Source organism: Oncorhynchus clarkii, chromosome 24, assembly GCF_045791955.1.
Source record: "Oncorhynchus clarkii lewisi isolate Uvic-CL-2024 chromosome 24, UVic_Ocla_1.0, whole genome shotgun sequence".
Classification (NCBI taxonomy): Eukaryota; Metazoa; Chordata; class Actinopteri; order Salmoniformes; family Salmonidae; genus Oncorhynchus; species Oncorhynchus clarkii.
In genome coordinates, this window is record NC_092170.1 from 14,930,673 (window position 1) to 14,940,683 (window position 10,011).

At 41.7% G+C, this 10,011-nt stretch overlaps 1 pseudogene; it reads left to right on the forward strand.

The window, feature by feature from the left end:
* The first annotated feature begins 489 nt into the window (after positions 1-489).
* LOC139383024 (olfactory receptor 2A25-like) lies at positions 490-1,422 on the forward strand (annotated as a pseudogene).
* Positions 1,423-10,011: the final 8,589 nt, after the last annotated feature.

The following is a 10,011-nucleotide window of genomic DNA, read 5'->3' on the forward strand; positions in this document are numbered from 1 at the left end:
ATCTGTTTTTCTCGATATGGTTTCCTTGACTCTGAAAATATCTAATTATCCCCAGGTGTCCCCAGGTATTGGTAATCATTTGCATATCACACCATGGCAGGCTTCTTTTTTTTTTATCTCACAAGTATAATAAGCAAGTGAGGAGCTGAGTTTAAGGAGATCATCATGGATTAGAAATTAACTGTCTTAATTTTGGATTTAGAATACATGTATCATTTTGCATTTGAATGTAATAAGTTACATGAGTACAGGATACAAAGTAAAATATTTTTTGAATTATGTTATCAGGAGAATGAAAAGCAGTCAATATTGGTGAGTATACTGTATACGTGGGGAAATCTATTACTGAATCAACAAGTCAAGGAATTATCCATTTAGGTTGTCTGTTCTTTGTGATTTCATCAATTTAACTTATATGAAAGCTACAGTAGGAAGATTTGCTCCTCTTCTTCAAACATTGACAGCACATCTTTACCAACTCCCAGGACCATGGAAAACTCTACTCACTTTAAGGTCTTCAGGCTTGCTGCATACGGTGATATCGGACAATTGAAGTATTTCTACTTTGCTGTAGTAACTGTTTTATATTTTGTCATCATTCTTGCCAATGCTTTACTTATTGGAGTTATCTGCATTGAAAGAAGCCTTCATGAACCCATGTATCTGTTTCTATGTGCTTTGTTTGTTAATCAGTTGTATGGGAGCACTGCTTTGTTTCCTGCTCTCATGTTTTACTTGCTGTCTGACACACATGATATTTCCCTTCTTTATTGTTATCTCCAGATTTATGTGTTGTACACATATGCTCTAACATAATTTAGTAATTTAGCAGTTATGTCCTATGACAGGTACATCTCTATTTGTTATCCTCTACAGTATAACAATATTATGACACCTAAAATAATTTGTGGCTTAATTCTGCTGTCCTGCTTGTCTTCTTTTTTTCTCAACGCCATCAATATCTCCCTGAGTTTGCGACTGCAATTTTGTGGTAACGTTCTAGACAGACTGTATTGTGACAACTACTCAGTAGTCAAGCTTGCCTGTTCAAATACTATGCTGAATAACATATGGGGTCTTCTTGTCACTGTGGTTTATATTTATTGTGCTATATTTCCTACCATATACTCATATGTAAGAATTCTACAAATATGTTTAAAGTCTTCAAAAGAGACAAAACAGAAAGCATTTAACACTTGCACACCACATATAGCCTCTATGCTGAATTTCTTCTTTGGCTGGTTATTTGTGATTCTACAAGGCAGATATGAAACTGCAGATCTTCCATCTATACTTCGCACTATTTTATTCGTTTATTTTCTGATATGTCCACCACTTTTCAATCCTTTAATGTATGGCATTAGGATGGTTCAAATCAGGCATGCTTGTAAAAGGGTACTAGGCATTTACCCTAAAACATAACCTGATAGTTCCTTTTTCTCATGTTGAATTATGTTTTCTTACTTATAGTTGCTATAATTGAATGTAAAAATATGTAAAGCAGTAAAAGCAGTAAAGTATTCCCCTAGTAGTGAAAGATCTATAGACTTAGATCAACATCACAACAGTGTGTCTGTCCCATTATGGCATCTGTGAGAGCACTGGAAGCACCATTGAGGCAATCTCCATTTTAAAGTAGTCCATTTTCTTCTACTACTTCTAGGAGTTTTCAAACAAACTGGAAGGGTGCATACTGCCACCTGGACAGTGTTTTTTTTAAACAGGTATAAAGCCAAGGTTGGCTAAAGTTTGCTCATAAGTATAATTCATTGGCTTATTCTCCAGTTACTACTTCAAAATGGTCAAAGTCCTCAATGCCGCAGCCCATGCTAAAACTGGCTATTGGACCGGTCACTGAGCTAAAGATGGATCAGCCCATCCAGCATTTGCCCTAACTACCTGGCCCGTCTGTTTCTGCTTAATTCTTAAATATATGTTCACACTGTCATTTAAGTACAGGTGTTGTTTAATACCACTATCCAATGATAATGTCCCTGAGAGGAAAAGCTTGTGAGTTGTGTTCGTTTTAACATAGAGAACCGCTTACAGCATAACACTCTAAGTGAGTGGTTCCCGCACAAGGTGTCGGCACTACCCCCCCCCCCAAAAAAAAACTGGGTAGTGCATCAGCAGTTCCTCTTGTTATATTAGTCATTGCATACCTTAGAGAGCTATTTACAACTTGTCAGAAATGTATAGATCAACTAGCCCTTGTCTGTCAGCTAATGTATTCGTTTTTTTAGTCCATAGACATTGTTGTAATTGTTTATTCACTCAAATATCACCTGAATACACACGACATGGCAAAATGTATAGAATTGCAACATTTTCTTTGTACCCCATAACAAAATGTGTAGAATTGCAGGAAATAATCATTAAACTTGCTACATTTCCTCTGTGAACAGTTTGTTTCATAAACCGTGCTTGTGCCCATATAAATATATCAATGTTAAAATCTGCTGCTATTAAATGTTTCAGCATGATAATGCATGGCCCCATGTTGCAAGGATCTGTACACAATTCCTGGAAGCTGAAAATGTCCCAGTTCTTCCATGGCCTGCATACTCACCAGACATGTCAAGCATTGAGCATGTTTGGGATGCTCTGGATTGATGTGTACGACAGCGTGTTCCAGTTCCCGACAATATCCAGCAACTTCGCACAGCCATTGAAGAGGAGTGGGACAACATTCCACAGCCCACAATGAATTAAAGTAATTCCAAAAACTAGGCTACTATGCACAGAAGATTGGAGAAGATTGCTGCTGAACTGATCAGGACGAATAAGGACAATGGCCATGGTGTTTAGAGATTTTAGCATGTGTGAATATACATCTTTCCAAAACTCATTACATGGACTGGTGTAGTTCACAGAATTTCCAACCTTATGAGATCTGTTTTTATCATGACTTGTCAATACTCAGCTTTTATTTGTAATGATTAAAGATAATTGGATAGCTATTTTGCACCAGGTCTTGCTATCAAAATCCTCCTCTCTCCCTCTCGCTCTCGCTCAAACGCTAAAGAATAAATTGTATTAGTAAATGTCCTACTGCTAAAAAAATACATATAATTTACTAATCATACATATCAATAACCGTTCTTTTATATAGCTTAATAACAAGATAGATATTGGTCTCCACTACGACATACAGGTGTCAAGTGTATTAGAAATGCAGCTGTATGCTACACCTAAACTATAGCCTACTGTAGCCTATAAAAGCTAATTTAACACATAGGTTTATAATATTAGATGTAGATGAAATTGAGAAAAGTGCAGCCTGGTCTCATAAACTAGACGTAACATGGTAAATGTAAATTCATTCAACAAATTGGTACAATAATTTATGTTATGTTTGGTATGGTTACATAAGACAAAAGGTTACTTAGGTCAAACATTTAAGGAGGGTGGGTAGTTGGTTGGTTGCTATGAAACGTTACAAGTTGTAATTAGTAACATATCATACTAAATGGAGGGAGACCGATTTACATTAACTATGTTACGTCTACCCCTGATTCCAGATTGAATAGTGAGGTAGCCTACGGAATGGAGTGCAATGGAACATGAAAGAGAATGATTTTAAAACAAACAAATAACACGCACATTTTTGGGGATCTATATATAATCAAAAAAGAGCACTTATTATTGTTTCTAGCAGACCTAAGGTTTCCAATTACTGTTCAAAATGAGTTCAAATGAGTGAAGTCTTAACTGAATGAATAACAGAGACTAAATGCAATATCAAAGTTTATTAAAATAGTTTGGGGAATGGCCTTCTCTCCGAGGGAAGATTTGACAGCAAGTCACAAATGTCACATTAATGGAAGGTGTGAAAAACATTCATTTGTGTTTCCCTGGCTGAGTTGACTAGCTGATATGAGCTGATGGCCCATCAGTTGAACTACAAATGTAGGATCTTAATTTGAGCCAGTTTGCCGCAACAGGAAATGTGAATAATTATGTGGATTTTAATTCATGGACATTTTGTAAGGGTTGATACAATTTCCGTCAGAGGAAATCAAGTCTGAAATTTCTAAGTGGAAATTACAAACTTCGGAAGTCTTTTTAAACTTCAAATACATTACAAATTCGACATTTCCTGCAACACAGGAAAGTTATCCTGCAACAGGGTGATCAAATGAAGATCCTACATCTGTAGGAAGTTTAATAGTGACACATTTTTGTCTTTGGGTCATTGAAGGCTGCCGGTGTGGGCATGAGGTATGGGTGAGAAATGAGAAAAGTGGAACTTGTTTTGAGTAAATATGAAATGGTATATCACACAACTTTTGGAGGAGCTACAGAAGGAAATTTAACATGATGACAGTGAGGACAAATTAACTGAGGTGGCATGTGTGATAATCCTGATTATGACATAGACGATTCTGACCCAGTGATATTTTTTGGAGAGAATTGATCCTTGCATTTTGGCTGAATCATATGTGGTGTCAGCCGTGTTTCGGCTGCATGGCCTTTGTCAGGGAGTACAAAGAAATGATAATACAATGTCCTCTTTTGAACAGCTTTTTCCAATCGCCCCTGATAGAATGGCGGCGCGTGTACAACTCAAGGCTCGGCGTCTACCCAGATTTTGAGAATAAGTTGTAATTTACTTAACTGTTCTTAGTTTATTCACTCAGTACAGCCTGATATTCACTTTATATAGCTTACAAGAACTCCTGGATATTGGAACACAATGCACAAATACTTTTTTTGACAACTTACAACTTCCACTGGAGATCGCGAAGACGGCCCGGGAGACTGAAACATCGCTGAGAGGAAGGCAGCGTCAAGATCGTAAACAAAGGAGAGGGAAGCAGGGTGGCCTCCGGGCTTGTCAAAAGCTAACCCACATCGGCTCTCACTACCTAGCCTTTTCCTCGCTAGCGTCCGGTCACTGGCGAACAAAATGGACGAAATACGACTAAGAATCATCTCACAAAAAAAGTATTATGGATTGCAGCATCATGATTTTCACAGAAACGTGGCTAAACAACAGCATACCTGACAACGCTATTGGGCTAGACGGGCGTGACGTCTTCAGGGTTGATCGTATGGCAGAGGACTGGTAAAGACCAGAGGATGTGGTCTGTGCATTTATGTACATAAAGCTTGGTGTACAGACAGTAACATAACCGGGAGTCACTGTTCAACCAATCTAGAGTACCTGATGATTAGGTGCAGACCTTTCTACTTGCCTATATACCAGCCTATATACCAGCCTATATACCGCTGGATGCTAATGCTATACAAACTGGATACTGGCATACAAAGCCATTCCACTCCCCCACCCGGGACAGGCTGATCACCTTTCACTGTTCCTACTCCCCAAGTATTTACCCCTCATTAAACACGTGAAACCATCAGTGAGGACAGTCAAAGTGTGGCCAGAGGCATCAACAGTTTCAACATACAGATTGGAGATTGTTTGCCACTCAGGCCATCCTTGACTCCCATACGGACATCGAAACATATGCTTCTTCCGTTCTGGATTACATCCACATCAACAATGTCACCACCCATAAACTAAAAAAGACCTTCCCCAACCAGAAGCCTTGTATGAACAGAGAGGTAAAGACACGCAAAAAAGGCCTCAAGATGTAAACATGACCACAAACTGCGGATTGAGGAGCACTTCAACAACAACTCCGACCCTCGACACGTGGCAGGGCATCCAAGCCATCACAGACTACCGGCCAAAAAAACCCTACTCCCACAGCCAGCGACATCTCTATCTCCGATGAGTTAAACAGGTTCTATGCTCACTTCGACCGGGACAACAAAGATCCAGCCATCAAAGCTGAGCTCCCCCTCAGACTATCCATCACAGATGTGTTGCCTGCACAGAGCAGGGTGAATGCCCACAAGGCTGGTGGTCCTGTTGGCGTCCCCGGTCGTGTGTTCAGAGCATGTGCTGGGCAGCTGGCCGAGGTCTTCACTGACATTTCAACCCGTCATTGGCCGAGGTGGTTGTCCCCACGTGCGTTAAGACCTCAACCATTGTGCCAGTGCCGAAGCAGTCGACCGCATCAAGCCTGAATGACTTCCAACCTGTTGCACTCACCCCCACGATCATGAAGTGCTTCGAAAGACTGGTTTTGGCCTACCTTAATCAAATCAAATCAAATGTATTTATATAGCCCTTCGTACATCAGCTGATATCTCAAAGTGCTGTACAGAAACCCAGCCTAAAACCCCAAACAGCAAGCAATGCAGGTGTAGAAGCACGGTGGCTAGGAAAAACTCCCTAGAAATGCCAAAACCTAGGAAGAAACCTAGAGGGGAACCAGGCTATGTGGGGGGGCCAGTCCTCTTCTGGCTGTGCCGGGTGGAGATTATAACAGAACATGGCCAAGATGTTCAAATGTTCATAATAATAATCACAGGCAGAACAGTTGAAACTGGAGCAGCAGCACGGCCAGGTGGACTGGGGACAGCAAGGAGTCATCATGACAGGTAGTCCTGAGGCATGGTCCTAGGGCTCAGGTCCTCCGAGAGAGAGAAAGAAAGAGAGAAAGAGAGAATTAGAGAGAGCATACTTAAATTCACACAGGACACCGGATAGGACAGGAGAAGTACTCCAGATATAAGAAACTAGCCCCCCAACACCTCATAGGAATGGTATGAAAGAGACCTAGTAAGCCAGTGACTCAGCCCCTGTAATAGGGTTAGAGGCAGAGAATCCCAGTGGAAAGAGGGGAACCGGCCAGGCAGAGACAGCAAGGGCGGTTCGTTGCTCCAGAGCCTTTCCGTTCACCTTCACACTCCTGGACCAGACTACGCTCAATCATATGACCCACTGAAGAGATGAGTCTTCAGTAAAGACTTAAAGGTTGAGACCGAGTGTGTGTCTCTCACATGGGTAGGCAGACCGTTCCATAAAAATTGAGCTCTATAGGAGAAAGCCCTGCCTCCAGCTGTTTGCTTAGAAATTCTAGGGACAATTAGGAGGCCTGCGTCTTGTGACCGTAGAGTACGTGTAGGTATGTATGGCAGGACCAAATCAGAGAGATAGGTAGGAGCAAACCCACGTAATGCTTTGTAGGTTAGCAGTAAAACCTTGCCTTGACAGGAAGTCAGTGTATTGAGGCTAGCACTGGAGTAATATGATAATTTTTTGGGGTTCTAGTCAGGATACTAGCAGCCGTATTTAGCACTAACTGAAGTTTATTTAGTGCTTTATCCTGGTAGCCGGAAAGTAGAGCATTGGAGTAGTCTAACCTAGAAGTGACAAAAGCATTGATTAATATTTCTGCATCATTTTTGGACAGAAAGTTTCTGATTTTTGCAATATTACGTCGATTGAAAAAAGCTGTCATTGAAACAGTCTTGATATGTTCTTCAAAGAAGAGATCAGGGTCCAGAGTAACGCCGAGGTCCTTCACAGTTTTATTTGAGACGACTGTACAACCATTAAGATTAATTGTCAGATTCAACAGAAGATCTCTTTGTTTCTTGGGACCTAGAACAAGCATCTCTGTTTTGTCCGAGTTTAAAAGTAGAACGTTTGCAGCCATCCACTTCCTTATGTCTGAAACACATGCTTCTAGCGAGGGCAATTTTGGGGCTTCACCATGTTTCATTGAAATGTACAGCTGTGTGTTATCCGCATAGCAGTGAAAGTTAACATTATGTTTCCGAAAGACATCCCCAAGAGGTCAAATATATAGTGAAAACAATAGTGGTCCTAAAACGGAACCTTGAGGAACACAGAAATTTACAGTTGATTTGTCAGAGGACAAACCATTCACAGAGACAAACTGATATCTTTCACAGCACAGGAAGCAGCTCTTTCAGTAGTTTAGTTGGAATAGGGTCCAGCATGCAGCTTGAAGGTTTAGTGGCCATGATTATTTTCATCATTGTGTCAAGAGATATAGTACTAAAACACTTGAGTGTCTCTCTTGATCCTAGATCCTGGCAGAGTTGTGCAGACTCAGGACAACTGAGCTTTGAAGGAATACACAGATTTAGAGAGGAGTCCGTAATTTGCTTTCTAATAATCATGATCTTTTCCTCAAAGAAGTTCATGAATTTATTACTGCTGAAGTGAAAGCCATCCTCTCTTGGGGAATGCTGCTTTTTAGTTAGCTTTGCGACAGTATCAAAAAGGAATTTCAGATTGTTCTTATTTTCCTCAATTAAGTTGGAAAAATAGGATGATCGAGCAGCAGTAAGGGCTCTTCGATACTGCACGGTACTGTCTTTCCAAGCTAGTCGGAAGACTTCCAGTTTGGTGTGGCGCCATTTCCGTTCCAATTTTCTGGAAGCTTGCTTCAGAGCTCGGGTATTTTCTGTATACCAGGGAGCTAGTTTCTTATGAGAAATGTTTTTAGTTTTTAGGGTGCAACTGCATCTAGGGTATTGCGCAAGGTTAAATTGAGTTCCTCAGTTAGGTGGTTAACTGTTAACCTATGTGAGAATGCTGTTCATAGACTTTGGCTCAGCATTCAATACAGTCATTCCCTCTAGGCTGGTCACCAAACCCCAGGACCTAGGGATCAGCCCCTCTCTCTGTAAATGGACTTTGGACTTCCTAATCAACAGACCCCAGAATGTCAGGTTAGATAACTTCACCTCCTCAACCCTGAACCTGAACACTGGTGTGCCACAGGGCTTTGTGTTGTTTCCCCTCCTGTACTGCCTCTTCACCTACGACTGCATTTCTGTACACGGTTCCAACACCATCGTCAAGTTTGCAGACGACACCATGGTGGTAGGCCTGATCAAAGAGAATTACGAGTTAGCCTACAGGGAGGAGGTCAAGCATCTGGCTGCATGGTGCTCTGACAACAACGTGGCCCTCGATGCAAAGAAAACCAAGGAGCTCATTGTGGATTACAGGAAGTCTAAAAGCTGCAGCCACGCCCCAGTTGTCATTGATGGCACTGAGGTTGAGCGTGTGCCCAGCTTTAAATTCCTGGGTGTCTACATCTCAGAGGACCTCTCCTGGACCCTCAACACCTCAATCCTGGTCAAAAAGGCGCAGTAGCGCCTGTACTTTTTGAGGAGGCTGAAGAAGGCACACCTGTCTCCCAAGATCTTAGCCGCTGCATGGTCAAGAGCATTCTGACAAACTGCACAAACTGTGATTTGGCGGATGCTCAATGGCCGCCCGTAAGGCCCTGCTACGGGTGGTGAAAACCGCCCAGCACATCACTAGTGCCCCGCTCCCTGCCATCGTAGACCTCCAGCACAAGCAGTGTCTGCGTAGGGCACATGGCATCATCAGGAACCCTTCACATCCATGCCACAAACTGTTTTCCCTCTTACCATCAGGCAGGCGGTACAGGTCTCTACGTTCCCACACTAGCAGGCTCAAGAACATTTCTTTCCAGCTAATGTAACCCTGCTGAACTCTGTGACACGGCACTAGCCATATCCACCCGCCCACATCTTAGTACTGCCTCTCAGGGACCTTGTTGCACTACTCTCTTTGCACTCTTCACAGTACTAGTGGACTCTGACATTGCTTTGCATAGTCTGATTAAGGACATTATTCAGTTGAACATGTACATGTCTACCTCAGTAACCCCATTGCTGCTATTCCTGCATTTCAGTTGCGTGCCTCCTTGCACTTTCAATTTGCCTTCATTGCACATTTAGACTTGCCATTTGTACTTGCCATTTATACATCCCATTTAATAACATACATTGTACCTAATTGTTTCAGTTGTACATTTTTGCATGCTTATTTGCACTTCTGGTCAGATGCTAACTGCATTTCGTTGTACTGTACTTGTACTTGTTCAATGACAAAGTTGAATCTAATTTTTTTTTAAATGAAGAGGGATTGGTTACAACGTTCATTGGACAACACCTAATAAGCAATACTATACACATTAAAAAGTGAAATACTGTACATATGTTGTTGCGAAATCCTGCACGGATCCTGCACCGTGCGCTGCCACGCATCAGCAGTAAGGAAGGAGGAGATAAAAGACAGCTCTTTCAGCTCTCTGGGAGGGAGCTATTGGTTGGCGCGACAGTTTGATTGTGTGTGCTATGCTG